General features: G+C 30.7%; 20 non-coding genes and 2 pseudogenes across 20 annotated transcripts; all 22 read right to left on the reverse strand.

Annotated features, from left to right (window-relative positions):
* Positions 1-812: 812 nt before the first annotated feature.
* LOC124432550 lies at positions 813-933 on the reverse strand. The gene has a single exon (XR_006944298.1). It is a non-coding gene; the product is annotated as a 5S ribosomal RNA (ribosomal RNA).
* A 299-nt stretch (positions 934-1232) lies between these two features.
* On the reverse strand, positions 1233-1352 carry LOC124432561. The gene has a single exon (XR_006944302.1). It is a non-coding gene; the product is annotated as a 5S ribosomal RNA (ribosomal RNA).
* A 298-nt stretch (positions 1353-1650) lies between these two features.
* Positions 1651-1770, reverse strand: LOC124432575. Its single transcript, XR_006944315.1, has one exon. It is a non-coding gene; the product is annotated as a 5S ribosomal RNA (ribosomal RNA).
* Positions 1771-2068: 298 nt separating this feature from the next.
* LOC124432605 lies at positions 2069-2188 on the reverse strand. Its single transcript, XR_006944342.1, has one exon. It is a non-coding gene; the product is annotated as a 5S ribosomal RNA (ribosomal RNA).
* A 297-nt stretch (positions 2189-2485) lies between these two features.
* LOC124432562 lies at positions 2486-2605 on the reverse strand. The gene has a single exon (XR_006944303.1). It is a non-coding gene; the product is annotated as a 5S ribosomal RNA (ribosomal RNA).
* A 298-nt stretch (positions 2606-2903) lies between these two features.
* On the reverse strand, positions 2904-3023 carry LOC124432576. The gene has a single exon (XR_006944316.1). It is a non-coding gene; the product is annotated as a 5S ribosomal RNA (ribosomal RNA).
* Positions 3024-3321: 298 nt separating this feature from the next.
* LOC124432606 lies at positions 3322-3441 on the reverse strand. Its single transcript, XR_006944343.1, has one exon. It is a non-coding gene; the product is annotated as a 5S ribosomal RNA (ribosomal RNA).
* A 297-nt stretch (positions 3442-3738) lies between these two features.
* On the reverse strand, positions 3739-3858 carry LOC124432564. The gene has a single exon (XR_006944304.1). It is a non-coding gene; the product is annotated as a 5S ribosomal RNA (ribosomal RNA).
* A 298-nt stretch (positions 3859-4156) lies between these two features.
* Positions 4157-4276, reverse strand: LOC124432577. The gene has a single exon (XR_006944317.1). It is a non-coding gene; the product is annotated as a 5S ribosomal RNA (ribosomal RNA).
* A 298-nt stretch (positions 4277-4574) lies between these two features.
* Positions 4575-4694, reverse strand: LOC124432608. The gene has a single exon (XR_006944345.1). It is a non-coding gene; the product is annotated as a 5S ribosomal RNA (ribosomal RNA).
* A 297-nt stretch (positions 4695-4991) lies between these two features.
* LOC124432565 lies at positions 4992-5111 on the reverse strand. Its single transcript, XR_006944305.1, has one exon. It is a non-coding gene; the product is annotated as a 5S ribosomal RNA (ribosomal RNA).
* Positions 5112-5409: 298 nt separating this feature from the next.
* On the reverse strand, positions 5410-5529 carry LOC124432578. Its single transcript, XR_006944318.1, has one exon. It is a non-coding gene; the product is annotated as a 5S ribosomal RNA (ribosomal RNA).
* A 298-nt stretch (positions 5530-5827) lies between these two features.
* Positions 5828-5947, reverse strand: LOC124432609. Its single transcript, XR_006944346.1, has one exon. It is a non-coding gene; the product is annotated as a 5S ribosomal RNA (ribosomal RNA).
* Positions 5948-6247: 300 nt separating this feature from the next.
* Positions 6248-6369, reverse strand: LOC124432557 (annotated as a pseudogene).
* A 330-nt stretch (positions 6370-6699) lies between these two features.
* On the reverse strand, positions 6700-6819 carry LOC124432581. The gene has a single exon (XR_006944319.1). It is a non-coding gene; the product is annotated as a 5S ribosomal RNA (ribosomal RNA).
* Positions 6820-7118: 299 nt separating this feature from the next.
* On the reverse strand, positions 7119-7238 carry LOC124432582. The gene has a single exon (XR_006944320.1). It is a non-coding gene; the product is annotated as a 5S ribosomal RNA (ribosomal RNA).
* Positions 7239-7536: 298 nt separating this feature from the next.
* Positions 7537-7656, reverse strand: LOC124432610. The gene has a single exon (XR_006944347.1). It is a non-coding gene; the product is annotated as a 5S ribosomal RNA (ribosomal RNA).
* A 297-nt stretch (positions 7657-7953) lies between these two features.
* Positions 7954-8073, reverse strand: LOC124432566. Its single transcript, XR_006944306.1, has one exon. It is a non-coding gene; the product is annotated as a 5S ribosomal RNA (ribosomal RNA).
* A 301-nt stretch (positions 8074-8374) lies between these two features.
* On the reverse strand, positions 8375-8496 carry LOC124432558 (annotated as a pseudogene).
* A 330-nt stretch (positions 8497-8826) lies between these two features.
* Positions 8827-8946, reverse strand: LOC124432583. Its single transcript, XR_006944321.1, has one exon. It is a non-coding gene; the product is annotated as a 5S ribosomal RNA (ribosomal RNA).
* A 299-nt stretch (positions 8947-9245) lies between these two features.
* Positions 9246-9365, reverse strand: LOC124432586. Its single transcript, XR_006944324.1, has one exon. It is a non-coding gene; the product is annotated as a 5S ribosomal RNA (ribosomal RNA).
* A 307-nt stretch (positions 9366-9672) lies between these two features.
* On the reverse strand, positions 9673-9792 carry LOC124432572. The gene has a single exon (XR_006944312.1). It is a non-coding gene; the product is annotated as a 5S ribosomal RNA (ribosomal RNA).
* Positions 9793-17961: the final 8169 nt, after the last annotated feature.

Below are 17961 nucleotides of genomic sequence, written 5' to 3' on the forward strand. Positions count from 1 at the left end.
ATTATTGAAATGAAAAAAAAAATATTGAATTATTCTAAACTAACAACTTTTTTTTTTTTAATAATGATATACCAGTACATGATTAGAATCTAGGACACACACAAAAACTGAAATGTATATATATATATTTTAGAACTTGTATACTAATACGTTAAAATTTCAAACAAATATTTTGTAAAAATGACTCGGACGTTGCTGGATAATATTTTACTAGAGTACTATAATTGAAATGATATTCATAATTTCAATTCAATTTCATTCGTCCAAGATTCTTCAAAGTTCTTTATCATTAATATACAACGTCTTTAAATCGTCATTAATTAAATGACGATTTAACGAAATTTAATTTGATTTCTTACAATATAACGACTTATTAAGCATAATGATTGTTATATATTCTTGATTTTAATACGATAAATTGAATTGATTTTTCTATTTGAAATAAATATTTACTGTGATCATTCAGAAGTACATGCGTATATTTGACAATTTTAACAGTTTTATAAACAGTGAATTATAATAGAATTGTGAAAAATAATTTAAAAGGAAATAATGTTTTAGTTCAGACATCTGTAAAAGCTTAGGACATATTACTCCTAAATGAATTTTCCGATTTTTATTTTAAATTAATCCGATTTTCTGATAAATAAAGATAATAACAAAAATATATTAATTGTTTGATCCTAATATAGTCTTTATTTAATAAAATGAGAAAATCGATAAACAACATCATTTGTTTAACAAAACTTTTTTACAATTTATCATCATTTGTGGTTGTTTATAAAAAAATTATAATGAAGAACAAAAAGATTGTCCAACAACACACGGGTGTTCCCAAGCGGTCACCCATCCAAGTACTAACCGTGCCCAACGTTGCTTAACTTCAGTGATCGGACGAGAACTGGTGTTTTTCAACGCGGTATGATCGTTGACTGATCAGTTATCTCATTTTATATGTATTTTTACCCCTAAAAAAATTGATTTATTCTAAAGTATATTTCATTTGTACAAAGTATATTAAGTCCGTTAAGTAAAATGTAATGTACTATATAAAAAAACGAGTACATACAAAATTCTTTGATTTCATCTCTTTATCGGGTAAAAGGTTGCGATCTACGAAACAGGCATCTTAGATTCGGTGCTGATAAGTAGAAGTGACGTACAATGACGCATATCATTTTCTTGTATTTTAGGGTGTTTATAAAAAAAAAATAAAGAAAAAAGTAAAAAAATGTCAACAACACACGGTGTTCCCAAGCGGTCACCCATCCAAGTACTAACCGTGCCCAACGTTGCTTAACTTCAGTGATCGGACGAGAACTGGTGTTTTTCAACGCGGTATGGTCGTTGACTGATAAATACTTTCATTTTATATGTATTTTTACTTCTAAAAAATTCATTTATTTTAAAGTATATTTTATTTGTATAAAGTATTTCACATCCATTAAGTAGAATGTAGTGTACCATATAAAAAAAAGGAGTACATACAAAATTCTTTAGTTTCATCTCTTTATTGGGTATAAGATTGCAATCAACGAAACATGTAGCTTAGATTCGGTGCTAATGAGTAGAAGTAACGTACAATGACGCATATCATTTTATTGTTGTTTAGGTTGTTTATAAAAAAAAATAAGAAAGAAAGTAAAAAAATGTCAACAACACACGGTGTTCCCAAGCGGTCACCCATCCAAGTACTAACCGTGCCCAACGTTGCTTAACTTCAGTGATCGGACGAGAACTGGTGTTTTTCAACGCGGTATGATCGTTGACTGATCATTTATCTCATTTTATATGTATTTTTACTTCCAAAAAAATTGATTTATTCTAGAGTATATTTCATTTGTACAAAGTATTTTACGTCCCTTAAGTAAAATGTAGTGTACCATATAAAAAAAGAGTACATACAAATTTCTTTAGTTTTTTCGTTTTGTTAGAAAGTAAAATTGCGATGAAAGGAACAGGCATCTTAAGTTCGGTGCTGATGAGTAGAAGTGTCGTACAATGACACGTATCATTTTCTTGTATTTTAGGGTGTTTATAAAAAAATTATAATGAAGAACAAAAAGAATGTCAGCAACACACGGTGTTCCCAAGCGGTCACCCATCCAAGTACTAACCGTGCCCAACGTTGCTTAACTTCAGTGATCGGACGAGAACTGGTGTTTTTCAACGCGGTATGGTCGTTGACGATCAGTTATCTCATTTTATATGCATTTTTACGTCTAATGAATTGATTTATTCTAGAGTATATTTCATTTGTACAAAGTATATTAAGTTCGTTAAGTAAAATGTGGTGTACCATATAAAAAAAAGAGTACATACAAAATTATTTAGTTTCTTTGCTTTGATAGGAAGTAAGATTGCGATCAACGAAACAGGCATCTTAGGTTCGGTGCTGATGAGTAGAAGTGTCGTACAATGACACGTATCATTTTCTTGTATTTTAGGTTGTTTATAAAAAAATTATAATGAAGAACAAAAAGAATGTCAACAACACACGGTGTTCCCAAGCGGTCACCCATCCAAGTACTAACCGTGCCCAACGTTGCTTAACTTCAGTGATCGGACGAGAACTGGTGTTTTTCAACGCGGTATGGTCGTTGACTGATAAATACTTTCATTTTATATGTATTTTTACTTCTAAAAAATTCATTTATTTTAAAGTATATTTTATTTGTATAAAGTATTTCACATCCATTAAGTAGAATGTAGTGTACCATATAAAAAAAAGGAGTACATACAAAATTCTTTAGTTTCATCTCTTTATTGGGTATAAGATTGCAATCAACGAAACATGTAGCTTAGATTCGGTGCTAATGAGTAGAAGTAACGTACAATGACGCATATCATTTTATTGTTGTTTAGGTTGTTTATAAAAAAAAATAAGAAAGAAAGTAAAAAAATGTCAACAACACACGGTGTTCCCAAGCGGTCACCCATCCAAGTACTAACCGTGCCCAACGTTGCTTAACTTCAGTGATCGGACGAGAACTGGTGTTTTTCAACGCGGTATGATCGTTGACTGATCATTTATCTCATTTTATATGTATTTTTACTTCCAAAAAAATTGATTTATTCTAGAGTATATTTCATTTGTACAAAGTATTTTACGTCCCTTAAGTAAAATGTAGTGTACCATATAAAAAAAGAGTACATACAAATTTCTTTAGTTTTTTCGTTTTGTTAGAAAGTAAAATTGCGATGAAAGGAACAGGCATCTTAAGTTCGGTGCTGATGAGTAGAAGTGTCGTACAATGACACGTATCATTTTCTTGTATTTTAGGGTGTTTATAAAAAAATTATAATGAAGAACAAAAAGAATGTCAGCAACACACGGTGTTCCCAAGCGGTCACCCATCCAAGTACTAACCGTGCCCAACGTTGCTTAACTTCAGTGATCGGACGAGAACTGGTGTTTTTCAACGCGGTATGGTCGTTGACGATCAGTTATCTCATTTTATATGCATTTTTACGTCTAATGAATTGATTTATTCTAGAGTATATTTCATTTGTACAAAGTATATTAAGTTCGTTAAGTAAAATGTGGTGTACCATATAAAAAAAAGAGTACATACAAAATTATTTAGTTTCTTTGCTTTGATAGGAAGTAAGATTGCGATCAACGAAACAGGCATCTTAGGTTCGGTGCTGATGAGTAGAAGTGTCGTACAATGACACGTATCATTTTCTTGTATTTTAGGTTGTTTATAAAAAAATTATAATGAAGAACAAAAAGAATGTCAACAACACACGGTGTTCCCAAGCGGTCACCCATCCAAGTACTAACCGTGCCCAACGTTGCTTAACTTCAGTGATCGGACGAGAACTGGTGTTTTTCAACGCGGTATGGTCGTTGACTGATAAATACTTTCATTTTATATGTATTTTTACTTCTAAAAAATTCATTTATTTTAAAGTATATTTTATTTGTATAAAGTATTTCACATCCATTAAGTAGAATGTAGTGTACCATATAAAAAAAAGGAGTACATACAAAATTCTTTAGTTTCATCTCTTTATTGGGTATAAGATTGCAATCAACGAAACATGTAGCTTAGATTCGGTGCTAATGAGTAGAAGTAACGTACAATGACGCATATCATTTTATTGTTGTTTAGGTTGTTTATAAAAAAAAATAAGAAAGAAAGTAAAAAAATGTCAACAACACACGGTGTTCCCAAGCGGTCACCCATCCAAGTACTAACCGTGCCCAACGTTGCTTAACTTCAGTGATCGGACGAGAACTGGTGTTTTTCAACGCGGTATGATCGTTGACTGATCATTTATCTCATTTTATATGTATTTTTACTTCCAAAAAAATTGATTTATTCTAGAGTATATTTCATTTGTACAAAGTATTTTACGTCCCTTAAGTAAAATGTAGTGTACCATATAAAAAAAGAGTACATACAAATTTCTTTAGTTTTTTCGTTTTGTTAGAAAGTAAAATTGCGATGAAAGGAACAGGCATCTTAAGTTCGGTGCTGATGAGTAGAAGTGTCGTACAATGACACGTATCATTTTCTTGTATTTTAGGGTGTTTATAAAAAAATTATAATGAAGAACAAAAAGAATGTCAGCAACACACGGTGTTCCCAAGCGGTCACCCATCCAAGTACTAACCGTGCCCAACGTTGCTTAACTTCAGTGATCGGACGAGAACTGGTGTTTTTCAACGCGGTATGGTCGTTGACGATCAGTTATCTCATTTTATATGCATTTTTACGTCTAATGAATTGATTTATTCTAGAGTATATTTCATTTGTACAAAGTATATTAAGTTCGTTAAGTAAAATGTGGTGTACCATATAAAAAAAAGAGTACATACAAAATTATTTAGTTTCTTTGCTTTGATAGGAAGTAAGATTGCGATCAACGAAACAGGCATCTTAGGTTCGGTGCTGATGAGTAGAAGTGTCGTACAATGACACGTATCATTTTCTTGTATTTTAGGTTGTTTATAAAAAAATTATAATGAAGAACAAAAAGAATGTCAACAACACACGGTGTTCCCAAGCGGTCACCCATCCAAGTACTAACCGTGCCCAACGTTGCTTAACTTCAGTGATCGGACGAGAACTGGTGTTTTTCAACGCGGTATGGTCGTTGACTGATAAATACTTTCATTTTATATGTATTTTTACTTCTAAAAAATTCATTTATTTTAAAGTATATTTTATTTGTATAAAGTATTTCACATCCATTAAGTAGAATGTAGTGTACCATATAAAAAAAAGGAGTACATACAAAATTCTTTAGTTTCATCTCTTTATTGGGTATAAGATTGCAATCAACGAAACATGTAGCTTAGATTCGGTGCTAATGAGTAGAAGTAACGTACAATGACGCATATCATTTTATTGTTGTTTAGGTTGTTTATAAAAAAAAATAAGAAAGAAAGTAAAAAAATGTCAACAACACACGGTGTTCCCAAGCGGTCACCCATCCAAGTACTAACCGTGCCCAACGTTGCTTAACTTCAGTGATCGGACGAGAACTGGTGTTTTTCAACGCGGTATGATCGTTGACTGATCATTTATCTCATTTTATATGTATTTTTACTTCCAAAAAAATTGATTTATTCTAGAGTATATTTCATTTGTACAAAGTATTTTACGTCCCTTAAGTAAAATGTAGTGTACCATATAAAAAAAGAGTACATACAAATTTCTTTAGTTTTTTCGTTTTGTTAGAAAGTAAAATTGCGATGAACGGAACAGGCATCTTAAGTTCGGTGCTGATGAGTAGAAGTGTCGTACAATGACACGTATCATTTTCTTGTATTTTAGGGTGTTTATAAAAAAATTATAATGAAGAACAAAAAGAATGTCAGCAACACACGGTGTTCCCAAGCGGTCACCCATCCAAGTACTAACCGTGCCCAACGTTGCTTAACTTCAGTGATCGGACGAGAACTGGTGTTTTTCAACGCGGTATGGTCGTTGACGATCAGTTATCTCATTTTATATGCATTTTTACTTCTAATGAATTGATTTATTCTAGAGTATATTTCATTTGTACAAAGTATTTTGCGTCCCTTAAGTAAAATGTAGTGTACCATATAAAAGAAAAGGAGTACATACAAAATTCTTTAGTTTCATCTCTTTGTTGGGTATAAGATTGCGATGAACGAAACAGGCATCTTAGATTCAGTGCTGATGAGTAGCAATGACGTACAATGACACGTATCATTTTCTTGTATTTTAGGTTGTTTATAAAAAAAGAAATAAAAAAGAAAGTAAAAAAATGTCAACAACACACGGTGTTCCCAAGCGGTCATCCCCATCCAAATACTAACCGTGCCCAACGTTGCTTAACTTCAGTAATCGGACGAGAATTGGTGCTTCACAACGTGGTATGATCGTTGATTTGCCAACTTAACCACTTTATTCCTCATTTCACTGTTCCTCAAGATTGATTTATTCTTAAGAATTTTTTATTCCTACTGAAGGTATTAAGTCTGTCACCTAAAATGATATGTATGATTAAACAGAAATATATATACATCTTCTTTCATATATTTTATATGCATTTGTTTTTTAGATTCTTCGTCTTTGTGGGGAAGTAAAATTGTGTTTAGGGTTACAGGTATCGTAGATTGTGTGCTGGCGACTGATGAGTTAAGTTCGACGATGCTCATCATTTGATTGCAATTTTGGTTGTTTATACAAAAAGTATAATGAAAAACAACAAAAAGAATGTCAACAACACACGGTGTTCCCAAGCGGTCACCCATCCAAGTACTAACCGTGCCCAACGTTGCTTAACTTCAGTGATCGGACGAGAACTGGTGTTTTTCAACGCGGTATGATCGTTGACTGATCAGTTATCTCATTTTATGTGTATTTTTACCCCTAAAAAAATTGATTTATTCTAAAGTATATTTCATTTGTACAAAGTATATTAAGTCCGTTAAGTAAAATGTAATGTACTATATAAAAAAACGAGTACATACAAAATTCTTTGATTTCATCTCTTTATCGGGTAAAAGGTTGCGATCTACGAAACAGGCATCTTAGATTCGGTGCTGATAAGTAGAAGTGACGTACAATGACGCATATCATTTTCTTGTATTTTAGGGTGTTTATAAAAAAAAAATAAAGAAAAAAGTAAAAAAATGTCAACAACACACGGTGTTCCCAAGCGGTCACCCATCCAAGTACTAACCGTGCCCAACGTTGCTTAACTTCAGTGATCGGACGAGAACTGGTGTTTTTCAACGCGGTATGATCGTTGACTGATCATTTATCTCATTTTATATGTATTTTTACTTCCAAAAAAATTGATTTATTCTAGAGTATATTTCATTTGTACAAAGTATTTTACGTCCCTTAAGTAAAATGTAGTGTACCATATAAAAAAAGAGTACATACAAATTTCTTTAGTTTTTTCGTTTTGTTAGAAAGTAAAATTGCGATGAACGGAACAGGCATCTTAAGTTCGGTGCTGATGAGTAGAAGTGTCGTACAATGACACGTATCATTTTCTTGTATTTTAGGGTGTTTATAAAAAAATTATAATGAAGAACAAAAAGAATGTCAGCAACACACGGTGTTCCCAAGCGGTCACCCATCCAAGTACTAACCGTGCCCAACGTTGCTTAACTTCAGTGATCGGACGAGAACTGGTGTTTTTCAACGCGGTATGGTCGTTGACGATCAGTTATCTCATTTTATATGCATTTTTACGTCTAATGAATTGATTTATTCTAGAGTATATTTCATTTGTACAAAGTATATTAAGTTCGTTAAGTAAAATGTGGTGTACCATATAAAAAAAAGAGTACATACAAAATTATTTAGTTTCTTTGCTTTGATAGGAAGTAAGATTGCGATCAACGAAACAGGCATCTTAGGTTCGGTGCTGATGAGTAGAAGTGTCGTACAATGACACGTATCATTTTCTTGTATTTTAGGTTGTTTATAAAAAAATTATAATGAAGAACAAAAAGAATGTCAACAACACACGGTGTTCCCAAGCGGTCACCCATCCAAGTACTAACCGTGCCCAACGTTGCTTAACTTCAGTGATCGGACGAGAACTGGTGTTTTTCAACGCGGTATGGTCGTTGACTGATCAGTTATCTCATTTTATATGCATTTTTACTTCTAATGAATTGATTTATTCTAGAGTATATTTCATTTGTACAAAGTATTTTGCGTCCCTTAAGTAAAATGTAGTGTACCATATAAAAGAAAAGGAGTACATACAAAATTCTTTAGTTTCATCTCTTTGTTGGGTATAAGATTGCGATGAACGAAACAGGCATCTTAGATTCAGTGCTGATGAGTAGCAATGACGTACAATGACACGTATCATTTTCTTGTATTTTAGGTTGTTTATAAAAAAAGAAATAAAAAAGAAAGTAAAAAAATGTCAACAACACACGGTGTTCCCAAGCGGTCATCCCCATCCAAATACTAACCGTGCCCAACGTTGCTTAACTTCAGTAATCGGACGAGAATTGGTGCTTCACAACGTGGTATGATCGTTGATTTGCCAACTTAACCACTTTATTCCTCATTTCACTGTTCCTCAAGATTGATTTATTCTTAAGAATTTTTTATTCCTACTGAAGGTATTAAGTCTGTCACCTAAAATGATATGTATGATTAAACAGAAATATATATACATCTTCTTTCATATATTTTATATGCATTTGTTTTTTAGATTCTTCGTCTTTGTGGGGAAGTAAAATTGTGTTTAGGGTTACAGGTATCGTAGATTGTGTGCTGGCGACTGATGAGTTAAGTTCGACGATGCTCATCATTTGATTGCAATTTTGGTTGTTTATACAAAAAGTATAATGAAAAACAACAAAAAGAATGTCAACAACACACGGTGTTCCCAAGCGGTCACCCATCCAAGTACTAACCGTGCCCAACGTTGCTTAACTTCAGTGATCGGACGAGAACTGGTGTTTTTCAACGCGGTATGATCGTTGACTGATCAGTTATCTCATTTTATATGTATTTTTACCCCTAAAAAAATTGATTTATTCTAAAGTATATTTCATTTGTACAAAGTATATTAAGTCCGTTAAGTAAAATGTAATGTACTATATAAAAAAACGAGTACATACAAAATTCTTTGATTTCATCTCTTTATCGGGTAAAAGGTTGCGATCTACGAAACAGGCATCTTAGATTCGGTGCTGATAAGTAGAAGTGACGTACAATGACGCATATCATTTTCTTGTATTTTAGGGTGTTTATAAAAAAAAAATAAAGAAAAAAGTAAAAAAATGTCAACAACACACGGTGTTCCCAAGCGGTCACCCATCCAAGTACTAACCGTGCCCAACGTTGCTTAACTTCAGTGATCGGACGAGAACTGGTGTTTTTCAACGCGGTATGATTGTTGACTGATCAGTTATCTCATTTTATATGTATTTTTACCCCTAAAAAAATTGATTTATTCTAAAGTATATTTCATTTGTACAAAGTATATTAATTTCGTTAAGTAAGATGTGGTGTACCATATAAAAAAAAAAGGGTACATACAAAATTCTTTAGTTTCTTTGCTTTGTTAGGAAGTAAGATTGCGATTAACGAAACAGGCATTTTAGATTCGGTGCTAATGTGTAGAAGTGACGTACAATGACGCATATCATTTTCTTGTATTTTAGGGTGTTTATAAAAATAAAAAAAAATAAAAAAGAAAGTAAAAAAATGTCAACAACACACGGTGTTCCCAAGCGGTCACCCATCCAAGTACTAACCGTGCCCAACGTTGCTTAACTTCAGTGATCGGACGAGAACTGGTGCTTTTCAACGCGGTATGATCGTTGACTTGATAAGTTTTTTATTTTATTTCATATTTTCTTGTACTTTAAAATTGATTTTCTATAAAAAATGTTTCATTTATACTAAATACGTTAAGTACGTTAAGTAGAATGGAGTGTATCATCCAAGAAAACGGTGCTGCTCTCAAATTTTTTTATATTTAAATATTATTATTTATGTACATTTGAAATTTTTTAATTACAATGGATAGAAATGGCTAAACGATTCCTATTAATATTTTTGTCAACACTTTCACAGATTATGAAGATGTTTTATTGCTCATTAATATCCTGAAAGCGATAACCTGATACAATCGATTACTCGCTTTTTCTGAAATTTGGCCATTGGAAATTCGGAATTCATTGTTCCTATCATTTTCATTTTACGGATGTCTTTACAGTATTTTAGGATTTCTCGATTTAGCAGATCGTATCAATGATTTTCATTACGTACTGAAAAACATTATGGAGAACATGCTGATGTTTTTGACAATGACGAAATTTTGATTGTGCTGAGTGAAGTATCGATCTATTTCAAGATTTCTGATAGAAACAAAAATCGATTACATCATTAATAATTATAAAATCAAAGAGGAAAGAATGATTTTTATGAAATATAACAAATACTGTACAAATACGATTTGAAATTGATTTATATTTGTATGATTTGTTCTGGGAAATCACTGCAATTACTTATGCGAAATTTTGCATTGTTTGCTTACGAACTTTTGCAGCCGTGAGCCATTAATGTTTACATTTCTTTGTCTACTTCTTTTTTTATTCTTTTTCTTTCTTTATTTTTATATTATTATTTTTTAATTGTGATCTCGTTTATTGTTTTTTTTTTTTACTTAGATTTTACTTTCGTTATTCTCTCACATGAGTTCTTTTTTTTCTTTTTCTATTTAGATATCATTTACTTTCTACAAATTTTTACTTTCTTTAGATACTTTTCATTTTTATTTCTATCTTATTAATTGCTTTTATTTATTCGATTTTTTAAATTCCAATTGTGATATTCATGAAGTTGAAATATCTTTGATTTTTATTTTTTGAGAAAGAATATTATATTTCGTTTATCAATTTTTGTTCATAAATTCTCGACTTTAATTTCATATTAAATATTATATGTTCGTTTATAGATTTTGATGTTCAATTAATTAAAATCTATTATTTTATTAGAATTTTTAAAGATACTGAAAACATCGATTATCGACGAAAGTTGTTCGACAATGATTTAAAAATCTGATCCATAATTGATAATACAATGAACAGCTGACACATTTGAGATTATTTGATCGACAGTACAAAGACAACTTCATGAAATCGAAAAGATATATCTAGTCGAGGTATTTGTATTCCGTATCAATTATCGAATACGAATTAACATTAGCAAGAAAGAATTTGTACATCGTTATTTACCAGGCAACGAAGTGATCCAATTTTAAGCATAATCGTTACCGTAGATGAGAAATAGTGTCCTATACAGCAACTTGAAACAATACCAATCAAAAACTTTCTCTGGGACCAATCAGCTGTTTCCACATCTAAATAAGATTTAACATTGAACAAGGTACTATCGTGCGTTTGATGGTACCGCAACGTCATAATTCATTTTGAGTTGTCATAATCAATTGCCGTTAATGTTTATTATCTACAATTAGAACGATTACATAACAAGTTGTTGATAAAATGGTTGACATTGGTCAACAATAAACGTGTCATACCGCAACATACTAATGGTGGAATCCGTGCAGCAAAAAAACAACTCAAGAAAATAATAAATCAACATTGCTAGAAAATTTTACCGAATTCACGATATTCATTCGATATCATATCATCGAATTATCATTTATTTTATCATCTATGGAATATTTCATTGAAAATAAAATCTCTGCAAATAAAAGTAATTTTCAGGTTCATCTCGAATCATATTTTTCATTATAGAGAGAAATTGAAAATTTATAGAAAAAATGGCATTTGATAACGATGGTTATAATTTAATATCAAATACTAAAAAAAAAAAAAAAAAAAAAAGAAAAAAAAAATGAATTGGACTTATATATTTGTTTTATTTTACAATAGTTGACTTTGGGTATCCTTAATAGAAACAATAATTCTTTTCTGATAAGATATTGACCCTATTTTCTTCCTTAACAGACTTTTCGTTTTTATCTATACTTATATGAGTATATATATATTTATTTTAATTTTTCTAATGAATTTTTTTTTGGATCATTATAATTTTTAGCTTATGATAATGCACATGTTGAAATCAACGAAATCAGAGATAATGGGCAATATCTTTTAAAAAGAGAAATCGTTTTAAAATATTATGTAAACATTTTATAACGACAGTACAAATCAATAATTATAGACAAAATGTTTGCCTTTATACGAAGGATATCGTAAAAAAGAAAAAGAAAAAAAAAAAAGAAACGAATTGTTACTACATCTCACTTTTGTCCATTTCACAAAAATGTACGCAGTACCGATAAGTATCCCATCGAAGATTTGACGATCTGAAAATATTATCAAATAAATAATAATAATAATAATAATAATAATAATAATAATAATAATAATAATAATAAAATAGATGTATTGTTGCAACCAATAATATAATGTAAAAATAAAAAGGAAACTCATTCTAAGTGTACTTACATCTGTGAAAATGGTCAAGGACAAGATAACAAATTTGCCAGAAGTTAAATATAGCGGCTTCTTGGTTCGTATCATACAAATAAGAAAAAACTTCGAGTCCATCGACGATAAGTTATACCAGTCGTAATTGTAAATGGCATTACCAAAATTGATACTCTAATTGAATAAAAATGAATGACATTAATATGACAATTGATAATTCAATCAAGATATTATTAAGATAAATCGTTTTATTTACTTCCTGAATAAGATATTCACCGATGAAACAGTAAATAAAAAGTGTGCCCATCACGCAAAAGCCGTACAAAATGAACAAGATCAATGTTAAACTATCTTTCGATTCTTTACTCTAAAAGTAAAAAAAAAAAAAGAAAAAAAAAAGAAACAAAATCGATTAGATGTTATCATATTAATTAAGGTTGTACATGACATTTTTTTGGAAACAAAATGATTTCATTTTTTGGAAACAGAAAAATTTCTGAATGCAAATAATTATGAAAGATGTCCATCAAAAATGGCGGAATTATAAAAAAATGGCGGAAAAAAAAATAATTGCTATTACTGATGAAAAGAATTGATAACGATTGCAATGTACGAAGAATCTAACGCGTAGTATAAAAACTGAGAACCATAATAAATTCACAAAGGATCAATCGATAAAGTAGAAATAGATATAATGACAAACTCATTCGATAATCATTTCATCATTCACATCATTTAGTTTAACAAATGAGCATTTTATGCATCATTAATGTTTACGCGATTCAGGATCATGGTAACAGTTGGTAACAAAGAGAATGCAAAGATTGAATCAGACAATTTTAATTATGAATATAAAGTTTTTATCGAACAACGTTTTGGAGAAATTCAGAACAAAGTAAAGATATTTTGTAGCTACGTTGACTTTGCGAAATTACGAAAAATACGAATTAATGATCCGATTGCTGATCCGATTCGAAATAATGTAACTGTTGAATATGGAAATTGATTTTCTCATTCATCAGTATGCCACATAAGAAAATAAATTTCGCACAATTATTGTTGAACTTGACTCGCAAAAAACTGCCAAAAAAAGGCTTGCTTATTTCAAAAATACGAACATTAATATCAATTAAAATTTTTTTCGACGATTGAAAGTTCATTACATCGTCCTTGAATCGATGATTCATTGCGAGTATATAAAAATAATTGTTATTTGTTTGTAAATGTAATAGGAAACTTCAGATTTGTTATTTTCTTTTTTTTTTTTTTTTTCGTAATTAGTAAATTTCGAAATTCTTATCAATAATAACTTTTGAATTAATCTAAAGAGATGTAAAAGAGATTTGAATTTTTTTCGATCATTATCTGTATTAAATTTAAGACTTCCTGTCGGCTCGATTTTCTTTCCAAAGCATTTTTTTTTTCTTCTTCTTCTTTTATAAAAAGAATTCTATTTATAAAGAAGAGCAATTCTTTTCAAAAGCAATAAAAAATGAAAACTGTTACCGTCCGTCATTTTGTATAAAAATATAATTTCCAAATTTCAGCTGAAATAAAATTCGTTTTATTCTTATATTTTCAGAGTAAATTATTTTTTATTTTTATTTTAATCGATAGACCTGAGAATTATCATAATTATCGAATTTTTTTTTCATTCGTTTACGTCAATGCCTGTTCATCCGTCATTTTTCATTACTTTTAATTGAGAAAACTTTGCAATTGTATCTTTTCAATTTGTTCCATCAGAAACGAAGTTTGATCTCACAAATAATTGTACAATAGATTTATTAAAAAGGAGAAAAAAAAATTATAGAAATGTTATGTACGCCTTTAAAATGAAAAAGAAAAGAATAATTATTCGCATGTTTGTGTACCATCAGTAGATGATAACCGGAAATACAAAGATGGATGATGGTGCCCAACAATTGTTGCATGATCACGATATTAAAGTTATCCTCCAATTTTTCCGCCAATCTGAAATATTTCATGTAAATATTAGAAACGTAATATTACACGATAGAGTCCGTTATATTTGTTTGTTTTTCTATTATTAAGAAAATTCGAAAAAAAAGGAAGAAAGAAAGAAAGAAATTTGTAGGTTATCAACAGTGAAGTTTAATCTGTATTTATTTTCAATATACTTTTATGATAAGAAGTTACAATTAATAAATATTTAATTATATAATAAATAAATAATGAAATGATAGATAAGAAATAATTAAAAAACGATATATAAATATTAACTGATTTTATATAATGATATGATACATTACCTTATCAAATGATAATGTCGTAATACAAGTTTCTTAATACCATCATGACAATTTTCAGAATTATTTAACACTTCATTCACCTTATCGGATAATATGGCGAATTGTGCGATTACTAGAACGGACAAATTGACAAATATGCAATCGATTCCTACGTAACCAAAAACTATAGAAGGTACGACCATTGTTTGATAAGCACAAATCAAAGCGTAAATCCTGCTGTCCCGTAAATCGATAATTTGTAATGTTTTGTATGGTAACTGATAACCCATGGAATTGTTTTGTTTCGCTGAAAAAATAAAAAAGACGAGGAAGGAAAAAAAAATAATTTCTTTTTTTTTTTTTTTTAAGAAAAAAATTTCTGAAACAATGCGAAAACAAGACAATCAATTCGTCGATTAAAACGAATATTCCAAAATATTCATATCGAGTTAATGTTCGATACAATGTTAAAGCATATTACTCGTATAATATTATGAGGTAACTTATAAGTAATCGATTAATTTAAAATTAGACATGCGCATACAGTTTTTCTTTTTCTTTTCTTTTCTTTTTTTTTTCATTATTGGGTTATTCGGAAAGTCATTTTGTTTTTTTTTTTTTTGTGAAAATGAAAGACAATTTTCGTATAATGAACAAATATTTTATTAAATTATATATTGGCCATTCTGGTCCAATACCTTTTGCCATCTTTCTGGTAGTAGCATGATTCCACGCTCATCAAATTTTTGGTCTTTGCTGGCAAAAAATTGATCGAGGTAATTTTTGACCTCCTCATTTGAAGTGAAGGTTTTACCGTCTAACAAATTTTGCAGTGATCGGAACAAATAATAATCCGAAGGTGCCAGATTTGAAACATATGGTGGATGTGGCATTGTATTCCATTCAAGCTGTAAAAGCTTTTGGCGAGAGACTAAACTTGTATGAGGTCTCGCATTATCTTGGTGGAACACTACACCTTTTCTGTTGATTAATTCTGGCCTTTTCTGTTGAAGTGCATCATTCAGTTTGTCCAGTTGATGACAGTAGACTTCCGAATTAATTGTTGTGTTATCCGGTAAAATCTCAAAGAAAACGATTCCTTTAAAATTCCACCAAATAGACAGCATTACCTTTTTTGATAGATATTGGCTTTGGAAATGGTTTGAGCCGATTCATCTTTTTTGCTCCATGATCTCTTGCGTTTGACATTGTTATATACAACTCATTTTTCGTCCCCAGTAATGATGCGCTTCAAAAATGGATCATTTTCGTGACGTTCGAGAAGCGAATCACAGACGTCAACGCGACGACACAAATATCTCTCCGTGAAAACATGGGGAATCCATATATCAAGCTTCGAGGTTAAACCCAGACCTTTCAAGTGGTCATAAACAGTTGAATTTGATAAATTTAAACTCTCACCGATTACATGTGTTGTTATTCGTCGGATTGCATCAATTAATATCTTTATCGTCTCTTTATCAGCTTCAACCGGGCTTCCAGAACGTGGTGCATCTTCGACATCAAAATTGCCGAATTGAAATTTTGCAAACCAGTTCTGGCACTGGCGTACTGTCAACACATCTTCTCCATACACATCGGTTAATTTCTTTCTGGCTTGAACAGTATTTTTACCTTTTCTATATTAAAAAATAAAATATGACGAAAATGCTGCTAATTGCTTTCCATATTTAAAAGGGTACCAACCAAAAACTACTGCGTAGAATCAATTGGATTTTTTCACACACAAGCCTTGCTATATCAGTTCTCAAAATTTATAATGATTATGGGGCTTAAGTGTGAAGTTGGATGCAAAAAAATACAATTAAATATTCTGTTGGGACAAAATGAAATTACTTTCCGAATCACCCAATGTTTTCTAATCAATAGCGTATTTGCCATTTCTTCTGTAAATATTCAATTTCATTCTCATGAAAATATGCGCGCTGGGATGAAAGCTATTCATTGATACTTCGAGACATTTTATTTTCAATGAAATATTCCATAGATGATAAAATAAATGATAATTCGATGGTATGATATCGAATGAATATCGTGAATTCGGTAAAATTTTCTAGCAATGTTGATTTATTATTTTCTTGAGTTGTTTTTTTGCTGCACGGATTCCACCATTAGTATGTTGCGGTATGACACGTTTATTGTTGACCAATGTCAACCATTTTATCAACAACTTGTTATGTAATCGTTCTAATTGTGGATAATAAACATTAACGGCAATTGATTATGACAACTCAAAATGAATTATGCCGTTGCGGTACCATCAAACGCACGATAGCACCTTGTTCAATGTCAAATCTTATTTAGATGTGGAAACAGCTGATTGGTCCCAGAGAAAGTTTTTGATTGATATTGTTTCAAGTTGCTGTATAGGACACCATTTCTCATCTACGGTAACGATTAAGCTTAAAATTGGATCACTTCGTTGCCTGGTAAATAACGATGTACAAATTCTTTCTTGCTAATGTTAATTCGTATTCGATAATTGATACGGAATACAAATACCTCGACTAGATATATCTTTTCGATTTCATGAAGTTGTCTTTGTACTGTCGATCAAATAATCTCAAATGTATCAGCTGTTTCTGGCACTGTCAATCTTGGATCCGACTTAAGCTATGGTTTTAAAACATCATTATCAAATTCTGCTGATCATCCATTTAGCATATCATCGAATCAAATTAAAATGATAACTAATGAAAGTTTCTAAACCAACACTGACGCACTTATTGACATTAGAAACGTACCCGTATATATTGTACAAATTTTGTATTATTACGATTGTTGCTTGTGTTCTGTGTTTGTATACATAGATACGTCTAATGATTCAATGAAATGAAAGAAAACAAAGGAATATTTGACAAATTACAAAGGTCGATGCTCCATGTAGGAATTAATATGAAAATTGTGATAATGGAGGACGTATAAAAAAAGAGAGAGAGAGAAAAAAAAAAGAAAAAAATTTTTGGAATTACCAATTTGTACTCCAATATTAACTCCATTCACATAATACAATGAAGTAGATATTGTCATTGAAATAATTGCTGTTAGTATAAAACGTGGCGGTAATTTACTATACTTCAGTAATATCACTTTTTGCTCTTTACTATTGTATTTCTCAGAGAGTGTAAACTCCTTTATTTCCATCAACAATTTACCCAATGATTCTTTGTTGATTCTAAAGATTGTTATCTTCGTTAACGTCATCGTTAGCATAATATTCTCCGCTATGTTACATACAACAATGTCGATGGTTTTTGG

This window comes from Vespa crabro, chromosome 25 (assembly GCF_910589235.1).
Source record: "Vespa crabro chromosome 25, iyVesCrab1.2, whole genome shotgun sequence".
NCBI lineage: Eukaryota > Metazoa > Arthropoda > Insecta > Hymenoptera > Vespidae > Vespa > Vespa crabro.